General features: G+C 33.0%; 2 pseudogenes; both read right to left on the reverse strand.

Annotated features, from left to right (window-relative positions):
- Positions 1-2,272: 2,272 nt before the first annotated feature.
- On the reverse strand, positions 2,273-3,086 carry LOC148956755 (phosducin-like protein 2 pseudogene; annotated as a pseudogene).
- Positions 3,087-3,408: 322 nt separating this feature from the next.
- On the reverse strand, positions 3,409-3,738 carry LOC148956756 (phosducin-like protein 3 pseudogene; annotated as a pseudogene).
- Positions 3,739-15,880: the final 12,142 nt, after the last annotated feature.

The raw sequence follows: 15,880 nt of genomic DNA on the forward strand, positions 1-15,880 counted from the left end.
CCTTACTCTTTTGTTTGGCTCTCTCAATTTTCGCATCTCGATACGCCTTGTGGGTTGAATACCTTGCTTTTCTCTTTTCAAGATTTTGTCTCTGTTTTTTGTATAGTAATGTTTTTTTAAATTACGTATAACTCTATTAGAACGCATCTTATTACAAAACAAGAAATAATATTATTATCTAATTGAAACTTTTTAAGACTCGTATCATGTACCCATAACCTAACAAAAAATTTAAATAATTTTTAAATTTTCAGGTATTTTGTTAGTTTGAATTAAAAGATTAAAATTATTGCTCATATATCATAAATATTTTTGCAGTTTACATAATAACTTTAGCGATTCTAAACTGAAAAATGAAATATATTAAAAAATTGAATTTTTTGGTCTGAAAATACATAGCAAATTCCACATCGGGTAGTTAGAACCTAACTAAAAATAAAACTAATTTTAACATTTTCAGGTATTTTTCTAGCTTGAATTGAAATATTCAAACTATTGCTTGGATACCATGGATATTTTGCAGTTTACACAAGCTGCAAAGAACGCATAAGGGCAAAATTAAAAATTATATTCAGAAGTCCAAAAACATGGCAACAATGCTGGCTGATCTTAGTAAATTTAGAAAAATTTTACGAATTTTTTACCAGGATTACAAAAAATATTCAAAATTAAAGATTAAAATTATCTCTGAAAGAATGGATTTTGTTGAAAAGTCAGCTAGAGATGCTTTCGCAAAACTTCATAGTAATATCCAAAAGAAATGTTGCATGTTTAATGAAAAGCTTCCAAGGTATGAACTGGCAACTGTGGAACAGTTTATAGATGTAATGGGAAATTTTATAGATCACTGTGAATATATGGAGGCATAATTGTTCTTTACTTAGTTTCAGCTTTAATTCGATGATCCAGACTTTATGTACTAACTACATCCAAAGACTATGACGTCATTGTTTAATATTGTATATAAAAAATTAAGTTTTTCGTAAAAAAATTAATTAAAAAAAAAATTAAGTACAAATAGCGCTAGATCTAGAGATTTCCTTTAAAATGAGCCATTGAACAACTCTCTACGATGTTCCAGTGCTAAGCTATCTGTGGAAAAGAAAGAAAAAAATATCCCGTTTGTGGAGAATAACGTGGTTAAAGTCAATTTTCTTGATTATCAAGCCAATATATTTTCTTTGTTATTCAAGCCGCAGGGCGGTAAGTTTCCTTTATAGGGGTTTCGGACAAGGCGGTTCTAATGGTGTACTTTTCGTTCTGATCTGACTCTGTTTTTAGGAGTTGGGGGGTTTTATATTTCTTAACATTGGACGTGATCGTCTCTTACTAGGTTGCTAGCTACCGCTGCAACCCGGATTGCTAGCTACCGCTGCAACCCGGATTCGATGATCGAGCCTTTATGTAACCCGGATTAAAAAATTATTATCATATCTTATATGTAACTTTTATTTTATAAGTCTTCGATAGTCTAATGGTAAGTATGTCCACTTGTTACCTGGGAGATGGGGGTTCGATTCCCCGTCGGGTTGAACTTTTAATATGTTGAATTAAAAGCGCTATCTTTTCAATTTAAAATTAAAAAAAGAAACTTGTTTATTTACATTCTAGCTAAAATAATGAAGATAATATGAATGAACCACAGTGTTCAGTTTCTTTGGACTTGAGTTCGTTTTTCAACTATAAATACAAACAGGAAAAAGCCTACGGCTTTTTCTTCTTTTAAATAGTAAGAGACGAAACTCAAACAATCAAGTAGCTAACTAAGTCCAATGTATGGAATGGTTTCTTATTTCAGTGATCGTCTTTTAATGTAAACTCCACTCAGTATCTTGATTTGTATCCTGCATGGTTAGAAGGCAGTTGCTTTGGTTGTAAATACTGTTTTTGGGTGGCTTGTCGGACTTCAGGTAGGCTACCTTTTTTATTTATTTGGAATATTAACTTAACAAAATTCCTCTTCCAGTGTTATTGGTTACCCACCATAAATAATTTTGCAGTTTTGTGATTCTAATAACTTTTGCAATTATTTCAATGTTTAAATATACAAAATCAATCACGTTTCAAGTAGCTAAAACCTAACCAAAAACCAAACTAATCTTAAAATTTTCAGTTATTTCTCTAATTTTGATTAAAAAAAAAGTTTTATTGGTTTTTTTTTTTATTGAAAGAAATGACTAGGTTAGTTCAAACTTTAAAAACATCTAAAGCAAAAAGAAATAAAGGCACAAAAAATCTCAATTTTTCTTTCTCGGGAGACTTTTAAAGTATTTCACCAATCATTATTGTCTTCGTCACTTCTATTACTTCTTCCTAGCTGTGAAAACAGAGCATCTTGTATTTTGGGTCTAGGGTTCGACTCCAAGGTTGTTTTTACTGCACCAACTTCTGAGAGCAGCCATTCCAACTCACCACAGATGATGCTATTTCTTCCAAATTCCTGTGGTCCAATAAATTGTCTTTTCATTTGTCCATTGTTGTAAATAAATATAGTTGGGACATGACGTTCTGGATAGTTAGGAATACAGTTTGTAGCAGCACTCTTAAGAAACTTTGTGGTAGGAAATTTTTTAGCTAAAGTATTTAGATGATGATTCATCATTTTGCAGAGGGGCACGCTATGTTAATAGAGATGCAAAACCACCCAGACTTCTTCCCCTGCATTATTCACTTCTTCTTTATATTCTGGTGCAGATATTTCTTTGACATCACCAAACTTTGATTTTGCCATTAATGCTTTGATTTCAGCCATTCTCTTGTTCCTATATTCCAAAAGTATTCTTTCATCTTCTTCGTCTTCAAGAAGGTCAAGCTCGTCTAAACCTAAATGAGACATATTGCTTTGGCCATTTGAATGTTTGGATGCTGCTTGGTCAATTAAGTTGACAATCTGGTCTTCAGTGACTTCAGCCTCCTTTTTCTGAGATATGATACCATATTTCCTTAGAGCATCACTCCACTCAGTATCTTGATTTGTATCCTGCATGGTTAGAAGGCAGTTGCTTTGGTTGTAAATACTGTTTTTGGGTGGCTTGTCGGACTTCAGGTAGGCTACCTTTTTTATTTATTTGGAATATTAACTTAACAAAATTCCTCTTCCAGTGTTATTGGTTACCCACCATAAATAATTTTGCAGTTTTGTGATTCTAATAACTTTTGCAATTATTTCAATGTTTAAATATACAAAATCAATCACGTTTCAAGTAGCTAAAACCTAACCAAAAACCAAACTAATCTTAAAATTTTCAGGTATTTCTCTAATTTTGATTAAAAAAAAATTGTTATTGTTTTTTTTTTTTATTGAAAGAAATGAATAGGTTAGTTCAAACTTTAAAAACATCTAAAGCAAAAAGAAATAAAGGCACAAAAAATCTCAATTTTTCTTTCTCGGGAGACTTTTAAAGTATTTCACCAATCATTATTGTCTTCGTCACTTCTATTACTTCTTCCTAGCTGTGAAAACAGAGCATCTTGTATTTTGGGTCTAGGGTTCGACTCCAAGGTTGTTTTTACTGCACCAACTTCTGAGAGCAGCCATTCCAACTCACCACAGATGATGCTATTTCTTCTAAATTCCTGTGGTCCAATAAATTGTCTTTTCATTTGTCCATTGTTGTAAATAAATATAGTTGGGACATGACGTTCTGGATAGTTAGGAATACAGTTTGTAGCAACACTCTTAAGAAACTTTGTGGTAGGAAATTTTTTAGCTAAAGTATTTAGATGATGATTCATCATTTTGCAGAGGGGCACGCTATGTTGATAGAGATGCAAAACCACCCAGACTTCTTCCCCTGCATTATTCACTTCTTCTTTATATTACTAGGTTACTACCTACCTCTGAAACCTGGAAAAATGTAACCTCGTATTACGCCATATATACCACAAACCTCTTTCTTTTCTTTGTTGCATCACTTACTATGAGATAGACTTTGGTCTTTACTGTTTGAAAAAACTTTGGTTCCAGGAGACAAAAACATAACTAATTTAAAAATTTTGTGGTATTTTTCTAGTTTGAATTAAAAAAATATTATTATTGGTTAGAATCAGCATAAAAATTTGATTTCTTATGTATCTATTGGTACCAAAATACCGTTTTTTAGAGTTTTGGCTACTATTGAGACGAGTCGCTCTTACTATACTTTTCGTTACCACGAACTGTTTGATTCTTTCTCCCTTGCATCGGTTACTATGAGATAAACTTTGGTCCTTCCTGTAATACAGTTTAGTATAGACAAGAGTTTGTTCTTTATTACGTCTCTTACTAGGTTGCTAGCTACCGCTGCAACCCGGATTCTCCCTTGCATCGGTTACTATGAGATAGATTTTGGTCCTTCCTGTAAAACAATTTAGTATAGGCAAGAGTTCTTTCTTTATTGTAATCTTAACTATAGTGAAGTTGCGTATGCAAGTTAGTATAGGGAAGAGTTTGATCTTTATTATATTGAGACAAGTAGCTATTATTACTATAGAGTTCATTACCATGAACTGTTTTATTGCTTCAAAATTCAAATATCTTTGAAAAGACTGCAGTATGAAAATACATCAAAAATGCAATTTTTTTTACAAAATTGATTCTACTTTAAAAATTATTTTATTTTTAATTACAAAAGTTACTAGATGTTGCAATTGCCTTTAAAATGAACTATTATACAACTCTCTATGATTTTCAAGTGCCCAGCTAGCTGAGCAGAAAAAAAAAGTGGAAAGAAAAAAATATCCCGTTTGTGGAGAATAACGTGGTAAAAGTCTATTTTCTTGATTTTCAAGCTAATATATTTTCTTTGTTATTTAAGCCAAAGGGCGGTAAGTTTCCTTTATAGAGGATTCGGACAAGGCGGTTCTAATGGTGTACTTTTTGTTTTGATCTGACTCTTTTTTTAGGAGTTGGGGGGTTTTATATTTCTTAACATTGGAGGTGATCGTCTCTTACTAGGTTGCTAGCTACCGCTACAACCCGGATTTTTAACCCAATTAATTTCCTTTAAAATGAGCTATTGAACAACCCTCTACGATGTTCCAGTGCCAAGCTATCTGTGGAAAAGAAAAAAGAAAAATAAAAAAAGAAAAAAAAAAAATCCCGTTTAGGCAGAATGTTGTAGTAGCTTCCACTTTTCTTGATTTTCAAGCCAATATATTTCCCTTGCTGTTCAAGCCAAGGGACAGAAATTTTACTATACAGGGGTTTCGGACAAGGCGGTTCTAATGGTGTACTTTTTGTTTTGATCTGACTCTTTTTTTAGGAACTATGGGTTTTTATATTTCTTAACATTGGACGTGATCGTCTCTTACTAGGTTGCTAGCTACCGCTGTAACCCGGATTAAGTTGCCTATGCAAGCTAGCATAGGCAAGAGTTCGTTCTTTATTGTAACCTTATTATAATTGGTATGGTGAAATAATAATATGCATATGGCTCTTAAATCATACTTCTTTATGGTTCCATATGGTCTAGTGGCTAGGATAGTTAACTTTCATTTAACAGGCTCGGGTTCGATTCCCGGTGTGGGAAAATTTTTAACTCTATAATCTTCGAACATTTGAACCTTTTATAATCTATAATGATGTATAATATAAATACTGTAATCTTAACTATAAATACTGTAATCTTAACTATAGTGAAGTTGCGTATGCAAGTTAGTATAGGGAAGAGTTCGATCTTTATTATAAAAGACTATGACGTCATTGATTAATATTGTATATAAAAAATTAAGTTTTTCGTAAAAAAAAATTAATTTAAAAAAAAATCAAGTACACATAGCGCTAGATCTAGAGATTTCCTTTAAAATGAGCCATTGAACAACTCTCTACGATGTTCCAGTGCCAAGCTATTTGTGGAAAAGAAAGAAAAAAATATCCCGTTGGTGTAGAATAACGTGGTTAAAGTCAATTTTCTTGATTATCAAGCCAATCTATTTTCTTTGTTATTCAAGCCGCACGGCGGTAAGTTTCCTTTATAAGGGTTTCGGACAAGGCGGTTCTCATGGTGTACTTTTTGTTTTGATCTGACTCTGTTTTTAGGAGTTAGGGGTTTTTATATTTCTTAACATTGGACCTGATCGTCTCTTACTAGGTTGCTAGCTACCGCTGCAACCCGGATTTTGTTCTTTGAAACAGTAAGAGACAAGCCTCTAACAATCAAGTATCTAACTAAATCAAATGTATGTAATTGGTTTTTATTCCAATGATCGTCTTTTAATGAAAAATTTTAATATCTTGACCTTAAATATAGCTGTACTAGCCTATACTATAGTTAAGTGGCTTATAAAATTTAGTATAGGCAACAGGTCGTTCTTTATTATAATAAACTTGGTTAAAGTCAATTTTCTTGAGTTTCAAGCCAATATATTTTCTTTGTTATTCAAGCCAAAGAGTGATAAGTTTCCTTAATAGGGGTTTTGGACAAGGTGGTTCTAATGGTGTAATTTTTGTTTTGATCTGACTCTTTTCTTAGGAGTTAGGGGTTTTTATATTTCTTAACTTTGGACGTGATCGTCTCTTAATAGGTTGATAGCTACCGCTGCAACCCGGATGAGATCCTCTTGACTAACACCAATTATGATCAATCCTTATGTCCCACTATACAAGTTTGTATAGGCAAGAGTTCGTTCTTTATTGTACCCGGTGTGGGAATTATTTTTAAACAAAATTAGATGACATTAATTAGCTAATTTGACATGACATAGTAGGTAACTAAGGGCAAGAGTTCGTTCTTTACTATAACTACCGCTGCAACCCGGAAACTACGTAACTCATTTTAAAGGTAGAACTCTTTCTAATTGATTACAAACAGGAAAAAGCCGACGGCTTTTTCTTCTTTGAAATAGTAAGAAAATAGCCTCAAACAATCAAGTAGCTAACTAAATCAAATATATGTATTGGGTTTTTATTCCAATGACCGTCTTTTAGTGGAAAATTTGCAAGTCGACGATTTTGTTTTGGCCTTATTATAATTGGTATGGTGAATTAATAATATGCATATGGCTCTTAAATCATACTTGTTTATGGCTCCATATGGTCTAGCGGCTAGGATAGTTAACTTTCACTTAACAGGCTTGGGTTCGATTCCCGGTGTGGGATAACTCTATAATCTTCGAACATTTGAACCTTTTATAATTTATAATGATGCATAATATAAATACTGTAATCTTAACTATAGTGAAGTTGCGTATGCAAGTTAGTATAGGGAAGAGTTCGATCTTTATTATATAAATAAACTTTTCTTATATTTCAGGATGTTAGCTTTATTTTTTGTGTAGTAAAGTTTTCTATTAGTAGAAATTTGGATTGTTCTATTTTGATATTGTTTTTGGTTATTCTTTCTTTTTTTCCACTCGCGTGAGACCATATTTTTTCAAGATTTAAAATTATTAAGCACACAAAATCCCGTGTCGAGTATCTAAAACCTAGCATAAAACAAAACTAATTTTAAAATTTTCAGGTATTTATCTTGTTTGAATTACAAAATTAGTATTATTGGTTAGACACCATAAATATTTTTGCAGTTTAAATAATAAGTTTAGTGATTCTGGACTGAAAACTAAAATAATTGCAATTATGAGACAATAATATGGAGATATGTACTTTACGGGTTACAGGATACAATAATAAATTTGAACTGAGATGAAAAAAAAATTTCTTCCAGGAGACAAAAAGCAAAACTAATTTTAGAATTTTCATGTATTTTTGTTGTTTAAATTAAAAAATTACTATTACTGATTAGGCATCATAAATATTTTTGCAGTTTACATAATAATTTTAGCGATTAAGCCAAAAAAGAAAATTTTGGTTCCAGGAGTTTCGGTTACTATTGAGACAAGTAGCTATTATTACTATAGAGTTCATTACATGGACTGTTTTATTGCTTCAAAATTCAAATATCTTTGAAAAGACTGCAGTATGAAAATACATCAAAAATGCAATTTTTTTGACAAAATTGATTCTACTTTAAAAAGTATTTTATTTTTAAATACAAAAGTGACTAGATGTTGCAATTTCCTTTAAAATGAGCTATTATACAGCTCTCTATGATTTTCCAGTGCCCAGCTAGCTGAGCAGAAAGAAAAAGCGGAAAGAAAAAAATATCCCGTTTGTGGAGAATAACGTGGTAAAAGTCAATTTTCTTGATTTTCAAGCCAATATATTTTCTTTGTTATTCAAGCCAAAGGGAGGTAAGTTTCCTTTATAGAGGATTCGGACAAGGCGGTTCTAATGGTGTACTTTTTGTTTTGATCTGACTCTTTTTTTAGGAGTTGGGGGGTTTTATATTTCTTGACATTGGAGGTGATCGTCTCTTACTAGGTTGCTAGCTACCGCTGCAACCCGGATGTCTATAAACTACATCATTATAATAACGCTGTTTGTCACTATCAATTTTCACATCTCGATACGCCTGGTCGGTTGAATACCTTTGCTTTTCTCTTTTCAAGATGCTATCTCTGTTTTTTTGGTAGTACTCTTTTTTTAACTTGCGTGTAGCTTGCTTGATTGAAACCATTATGTAACCATTAGTTGAATTTTTATGTCACGTATCAAGTATAAAGAACCTAACAAAAAATTAAACTAATTTTTAAATTTTCAGGTATTTTTCTAGTCTAAATTAAAAGATTAAAACTATTGTTCTGACACCATAAATATTTTTGCAGTTTATAACTTTAGCGATTCTGAACTAAAAACGAAAATAAAATAAAAATTAATTTTTTCAATTTTTACGTCACGTCGCTCATTAAGGCATATATGGTTATTAATACACAATAGGTTTTAGATATTACGACATGTCACTTATTACGTCATATATGGTTATAAGTAGATAATCGGTAAAATATTCGTTCTTTATTATAAACATCGTTTTTTACTCAGGCAGTGATAGCGCGCTGCCTATGATAATAAACTGATTACACACAGGAAAAAGCCTACGGCTTTTTCTTCTTTTAAATAGTAAGAGACGAGTCTCAAATAATCAAGTAGCTAGCTAATTCCAAAGGTATGCAATTTTTGTTATTCCAATGATCGTTTTTTATTGTAACTAGGTTTCAGCCATCTCTACAGCCATGATACTATTGGAAATTACATAATCCCTATTTATGTTTTAGTTAACATGGGCAAGGTGTCGTTCTTTATTGTATTTCTTGATTTTTTAGTACTGATTTTTTAACTTGCGTGCAGCTTGCTTTGACCTAACCATTATGTATTCATGAATGAGACCATTTGCAGTTTTGACGTTTCTTATATAGTAATTATGACGTCACTGCATCAAAAATACAGTTTTTAATGGAAAAATTTATTCTCTTTTAGAAATAATTTATTTTAGCTACTATAGATTTTTAACCCAATTAATTTCCTTTAAAATGAGCTATTGAACAACCCTCTACGATGTTCCAGTGCCAAGCTATCTGTGGAAAAGAAAAAAGAAAAAAATATCCCGTTTGGGGAGAATAACGTGGTAAAAGTCTATTTTCTTGATTTTCAAGCCAATATATTTTCTTTGTTATTCAAGCCAAAGGGCGGTAAGTTTCCTTTATGGAGGATTTGGACAAGGCGGTTCTAATGGTGTACTTTTTGTTTTGATCTGACTCTTTTTTTAGGAGCTACGGGTTTTTATATTTCTTAACATTGGAGGTGATCGTCTCTTACTAGGTTGCTAGCTACCGCTGCAACCCGGATTTGTTTTGATCTGACTCTATTTTTAGGAGTTTTTGGTTTTTATATTTCTTAGCATTGGACTGATCATCTCTTACTAGGTTCCTAGCTACTGCTGCAACCCAAATTCACATATATATTTATTTATGAGAGGCAGCCTGGCCGAGTGGTCCAAGGCACTGGTGTTAGCCACCAGTCTCTTCGGAGGCGTGGGTTCAAATCTTACCGCTGGATTATGTTTGAAAGACTGCAGAGTGAAAAGACATTAAAAATGCAGTTTTTGGTGGAAAAATGTATTCTCCTTTAGAAATAATTTATTTTAGTTACTATAGATTTTTAACCCAATTAATTTCCTTTAAAATGAGCCATTGAACAACTATCTTCGATGTTCCAGTGCCAAGCTATCTCTGGATACAAAGAAAAAATATCTCGTTTAGGCAGAATGTAGTAGTAGCTGCCACTTTTCTTGATTTTCAAGCAAATATATTTCCCTTGCTGTTCAAGCCAAGGGACAGAAAGTTTACTATACAGAGGTTTCGGACAAGGCAGTTCTAATGGTTTAATTTTTGTTTTGATCTGACTCCCTTTTTTGGAACTATGGGTTTTTATATTTCTTAACATTGGACGTGATCGTCTCTTACTAGGTTGCTAGCTACCGCTGCAACCCGGATTACAAACAGGAAAAAGCCTACGGCTTTTTCTTCTTTGAAATAGTAAGAGACGAACCTCAAACGATCAAGTAGCTAACTAAGTCCAATGCATGCAATAACGTTTTATTCCAATGATCGTCTTTTAATGTAACACATCAGTTACTATGGGAGAGAGATCGTTCTTTACTGTAAATTCTTGACATTGGAGGTGATCGTCTCTTACTAGGTTGCTAGCTACCGCTGCAACCCGGAACAGGAAAAAGCCTATGGCTTTTTTTTATTTGGAATAGTAAGAGATGAATCGGGCAGCTAAAAAAGTCTAATTATTAAGCATAGTTAAGTTGTATATCCATCTTAATATAGGCAAGCGTTCGTTCTTTATTATGAAACTGAAAAACTAACTCAATCCAATATATGCAATGGTGTGCTTTTCTAATGATCGTCCTTTAATATAAACTATGGACTAAAGTTCGTTCTTTAATGTAATCGCAGAGAATTTAATTTTTTCATTATAGATTTTGTCACCCCAGTAACGCTCCTTGATCTTTTGTTTTGCTGTCTCAATTTTTACTTCTCGATACACCTGGACGGTTGAATACCTTTGCTTTTGGTTTTTCTTATATTTGATGCGGTAATCTTCATCATTGTGATAACTCTCCTTGATCTTTTGTTTGGCTGTCTCAATTTTTGCATGTCTATAATCTTCATCATTGTGATAACACATCTTGCTGTTTTGTTTTGCTCTCTCAATTATTACTTCTCGATACGCCTGGTCGGTTGAATACCTTTGTTTTGCTCTCTCAATTTTTACTTCTCGATGCACCTGGTCGGTTGAATACCTTTGTTTTTCTCTCTCAATTATTACTTCTCGATACGCCTGGTCGGTTGAATACCTTTGTTTTGCTCTCTCAATTTTTACTTCTCGATGCGCCTGGTCGGTTGAATACCTTTGCTTTTCTCTTTTCAAGATACTATCTCTGTTGTTTGTGTAGTACTGTTTTTTCAATTTGCGTGCAGCTTGCTTGACTGAAACCATTATGTAATTATGAATGTGAAAATTTACAGTTCTGACGCTTCCTATATAGTAATTATGACGTCACAGCGTAATGATTTTATTGTTGACGTCAAGGCGCAATGATATTATTTCATGACGTCATCAGAAACAACAATATAATTTCGTGTTTTTCTATTCACTTCATAGCTCTAATATAAAGCTACGACATTCATTATTTATCTAGTAGGGTTTCAGACAAGGTAATTCTAATGATGTACTTTTGTTTTGATCTTACTCTATTTTTAGGAGTTTTGTTATATTTCTTAGCATGGGACTGATCGTCTCTTACTAGGTTGCTAGCTACTGCTGCAACCCAAATTCACATATATATTTATTTATGAGAGGCAGCCTGGCCGAGTGGTCCAAGACACTGGTGTTAGCCACCAGTCTCTTCGGAGGAGTGGGTTCAAATCTTACCGCTGGTATACGATTATGTTTGAAAGACTGCAGTGTGAAAAGACATCAAAAATGCAGTTTTTGGTGGAAAAATTTATTCTCTTTTAGAAATAATTTATTTTAGTTACAAAAGGTTTTTAACCCAATTAATTTCCTTTAAAATGAGCTATTGAACAACCCTCTACGATGTTCCAGTGCCAAGCTATCTGTGGAAAAGAAAACGAAAAAAGAAAAAAGAAAAAAATATCCCGTTTGGGGAGAATAACGTGGTTAAAGTCAATTTTCTTGATTTTCATGCCAATATATTTCCCTTGCTGTTCAAGCCAAGGGACAGAAAGTTTCTTATACAGGGGTTTCGGACAAGGCGGTTCTAATGGTGTACTTTTTAATTTGATCTGACTCCTCTGTTAGGAACTATGGGTTTTTATATTTCTTAACATTGGACGTGATCGTCTCTTACTAAGTTGCTAGCTACCGCTGCAACCCGGATTTCAACTTGGGTTCCGTTTTATGCTATATCATTACAAACAGGAAAAAGCCTACGGCTTTTTCTTCTTTGAAATAGTAAGAGACGAACCTCAAGCAATCAAGTAGCTAACTAAGTCTAATGTATGCAGCGGTATGCTATTCCAATGATCGTCTTTTAATGTAATGTATGGGAAATTTTTTACTTATGATGATTTCTTAAGGAACATAATTAAAATGTCTTAATGTAATAAAAATAATTTGTTTCAATTACAAAAGGTTTTTAACCCCACTAATTTCCTTTAAAATGAGCCATTGAACAACTCTCTACGATGTTCCAGTGCCATGCTATCTGTTGAATTACTAACCTATACTATAGTTAAGTGGCGTATAAAATATAGCATAGGCAAGAGGTCGTTCTTTATTATATCTTTATATAAAATATTTAAGTTACTATTGGCTAGAGTCTATTCTTTATTATAAATCTTTCAAATTGATTACAAACGGGAAAAAGCCTACGGCTTTTTCTTCTTGGTTAAAGTAAGAGACTAGCCTTAAGCAATCAAATAGCTAACTAAATCAAATGTATGTAATGGGTTTTCATTCCAATGGTCGTCTTTTAATGGAAAATATTAATATATTGGTCTTAAATATAACTGTACTAGCCTATACTATAATTAAGTGGCGTATAAAATTTAGTATAGGTAAGAGGTCGTTCTTTATTATCTCTTACTAAGTTGCTAGCTACCGCTGCAACCCGGATTGCTAGCTACCGCTGCAACCCGGATTACTTCAGTTACTGTGGGCTACAGTTTGCTACTTAATGTAAATATATCCTAAATAGTCTAGTGGTTGGGATAGCCGACTATCACCCAGTTGGCTCAAGTTTGATTCCCGGTATGGGAATTATAAGGGTTCCTTTTATTACTTCAGTTACTAGGGGTTGGAGTTCGTGCCTTAATATGATTACTATTGAGACGAGTCACTCTTAGTATACAGTTTATTACCACAAACTGTTTAAAAAACTAGGTTATTTAAACCTTGATTAAAAACCGGTTCTTTGGAGTAGTAAGAAACGACTCTCAAAGAATCAGACAGATAACTAAATCCAATGTGTGCAATGGTTTGTTCTTCTAATGATAGTCTATTAATAGAATGTTGCTATGAGCTAAGGTTCGTTCTTTACTTTAAATATTGGACTTGATTCTCTCATACTAGGTTGCTAGCTACGGCTGCATCCCGAATATGCGTTGAGATTTCCATACTCCCCATTTATAATGAAGTATATTGATCCAATATGTATGTCTTATATTATCTTGTCGAAATCAAACCGCGTATTAATATTGCATTCACTTATTACTTTATATATGGTTACTACCAACGATTATGACGCTGCATCATATTGTTAATTTTACAACTTTAATTAATGATGACATAGTGCAAGTACTAGCACGATTGGCCGTTAAAGTAAATATATCCTAATTAGTCTAGTGGCTAGTGGTTCAAAGCCACTCGGGGTCCATTTCTTTTAGTTTGTAATTCAGCTATCAACAAAACCATCATACCCATGATACTTACAAAATTCTAATTTAAAGTATTTATCCCTTATGTATGATCTCCTAATGATTGTCTTTTAATATAGCTTCAGTTACTATGGACAAAAATTCGTTCTTTAATGTAACAATAGAAATATAAGTAAAAGTTATCATTCCTGAATCAATGTCAAATGGCAATTTTTTCTCAAAAAGCAGTTTTCCACTTTTGGTTAGTATGGGGTGTGTTTCGATCTTTACTTGGTTGCAGCTACTACTGCTACCATTATATGTATATTGCTCCTTGCTAATCTTATGCTAAAAAATACATCGTTTGTAATCAGTTATTGTATCCCGGTGGCATCGATTCTATTTCTAATATTCCAACGATTGTCTTTTAATGTAACTACCATTGCAACCCAAAATATATTAAAGATTTGAATTAGTATTAGCGAGAGTTCGATCTTTATTATAATTCGTTTTTTAACTATAAATACAAACAGGAAAAAGCCTACGGCTTTTTCTTCTTTTAAATAGTAAGAGACGAAACTCAAACAATCAAGTAGCTAACTAAGTCCAATGTATGGAATGGTTTGTTATTTCAGTGATCGTCTTTTAATGTAAAAATATAAATACTGTAATCTTAACTATAGTGAAGTTGCGTATGCAAGTTAGTATAGCGAAGAGTTCGATCTTTATTATATTAATTACAAAAAGTTTTTAACCCCATTAATTTCCTTTAAAATGACCCATTGAACAATTCTCTACGATGTTCCAATGCCATGCTATCTGTTGAATTACTAACCTAAACAATAATTAAGTGGCGTATAAAATTTAGTATAGGCAAGAGGTCGTTCTTTATTATACTATCTTAACATTGGACGTGATCGTCTCTTTCTATGTTGCTAGCTACCGCTGCAACCCGGATGACTAGGTAGCTAGCTACCGCTGCAACCCGGATTTAGCTACCCAAGGAGCCACCGTATATCAGTTACTATTGGCGAGAGATCGTTCTTAGCTGTAATTGTGATAACACATCTTGCTGTTTTGTTTTGCTCTCTCAATTATTACTTCTCGATACGCCTGGTCGGTTGAATACCTTTGTTTTGCTCTCTCAATTTTTACTTCTCGATGCACCTGGTCGGTTGAATACCTTTGTTTTTCTCTCTCAATTATTACTTCTCGATAAGCCTGGTCGGTTGAATACCTTTGTTTTTATATCTAAATTTTTAATTATAGATTCGCCTGGTAGGTTGTATAAATTTTATTTTATCTTTTAAAGATACTATCTCTGTTGTTTGTGTAGTACTGTTTTTTCAATTTGCGTGCAGCTTGCTTGACTGAAACCATTATGTAATTATGAATGTGAAAATTTACAGTTCTGACGCTTCCTATATAGTAATTATGACGTCACAGCGTAATGATTTTATTGTTGACGTCAAGGCGCAATGATATTAATTCATGACGTCATCAGAAACAACAATATAATTTCGTGTTTTTCTATTCACTTCATAGCTCTAATATAAAGCTACGACATTCATTATTTATCTAGTAGGGTTTCAGACAAGGTAGTTCTAATGATGTACTTTTGTTTTGATCTTACTCTATTTTTAGGAGTTTTGTTATATTTCTTAGCATGGGACTGATCGTCTCTTACTAGGTTGCTAGCTACTGCTGCAACCCAAATTCACATATATATTTATTTATGAGAGGCAGCCTGGCCGAGTGGTCCAAGACACTGGTGTTAGCCAACAGTCTCTTCGGAGGCGTTGGTTCAAATCTTACCGCTGTTATACGATTATGTTTGAAAGACTGCAGTGTGAAAAGACATCAAAAATGCAGTTTTTGGTGGAAAAATTTATTCTCTTTTAGAAATAATTTATTTTAGTTACAAAAGGTTTTTAACCCAATTAATGTCCTTTAAAATGAGCTATTGAACAACCCTCTCCGATGTTCCAGTGCCAAGCTATCTGTGGAAAAGAAAAAGAAAAAAGAAAAAAGAAAAAAATATCCCGTTTGGGGAGAATAACGTGGTTAAAGTCAATTTTCTTGATTTTCATGCCAATATATTTCCCTTGCTGTTCAAGCCAAGGGACAGAAAGTTTCTTATACAGGGGTTTCGGACAAGGCGGTTCTAATGGTGTAC

Source organism: Artemia sp. Qi Xiang Cuo, chromosome 1 (genome assembly GCF_049724085.1).
Source record: "Artemia sp. Qi Xiang Cuo chromosome 1, ASM4972408v1, whole genome shotgun sequence".
Lineage (NCBI taxonomy): Eukaryota > Metazoa > Arthropoda > Branchiopoda > Anostraca > Artemiidae > Artemia > Artemia sp. Qi Xiang Cuo.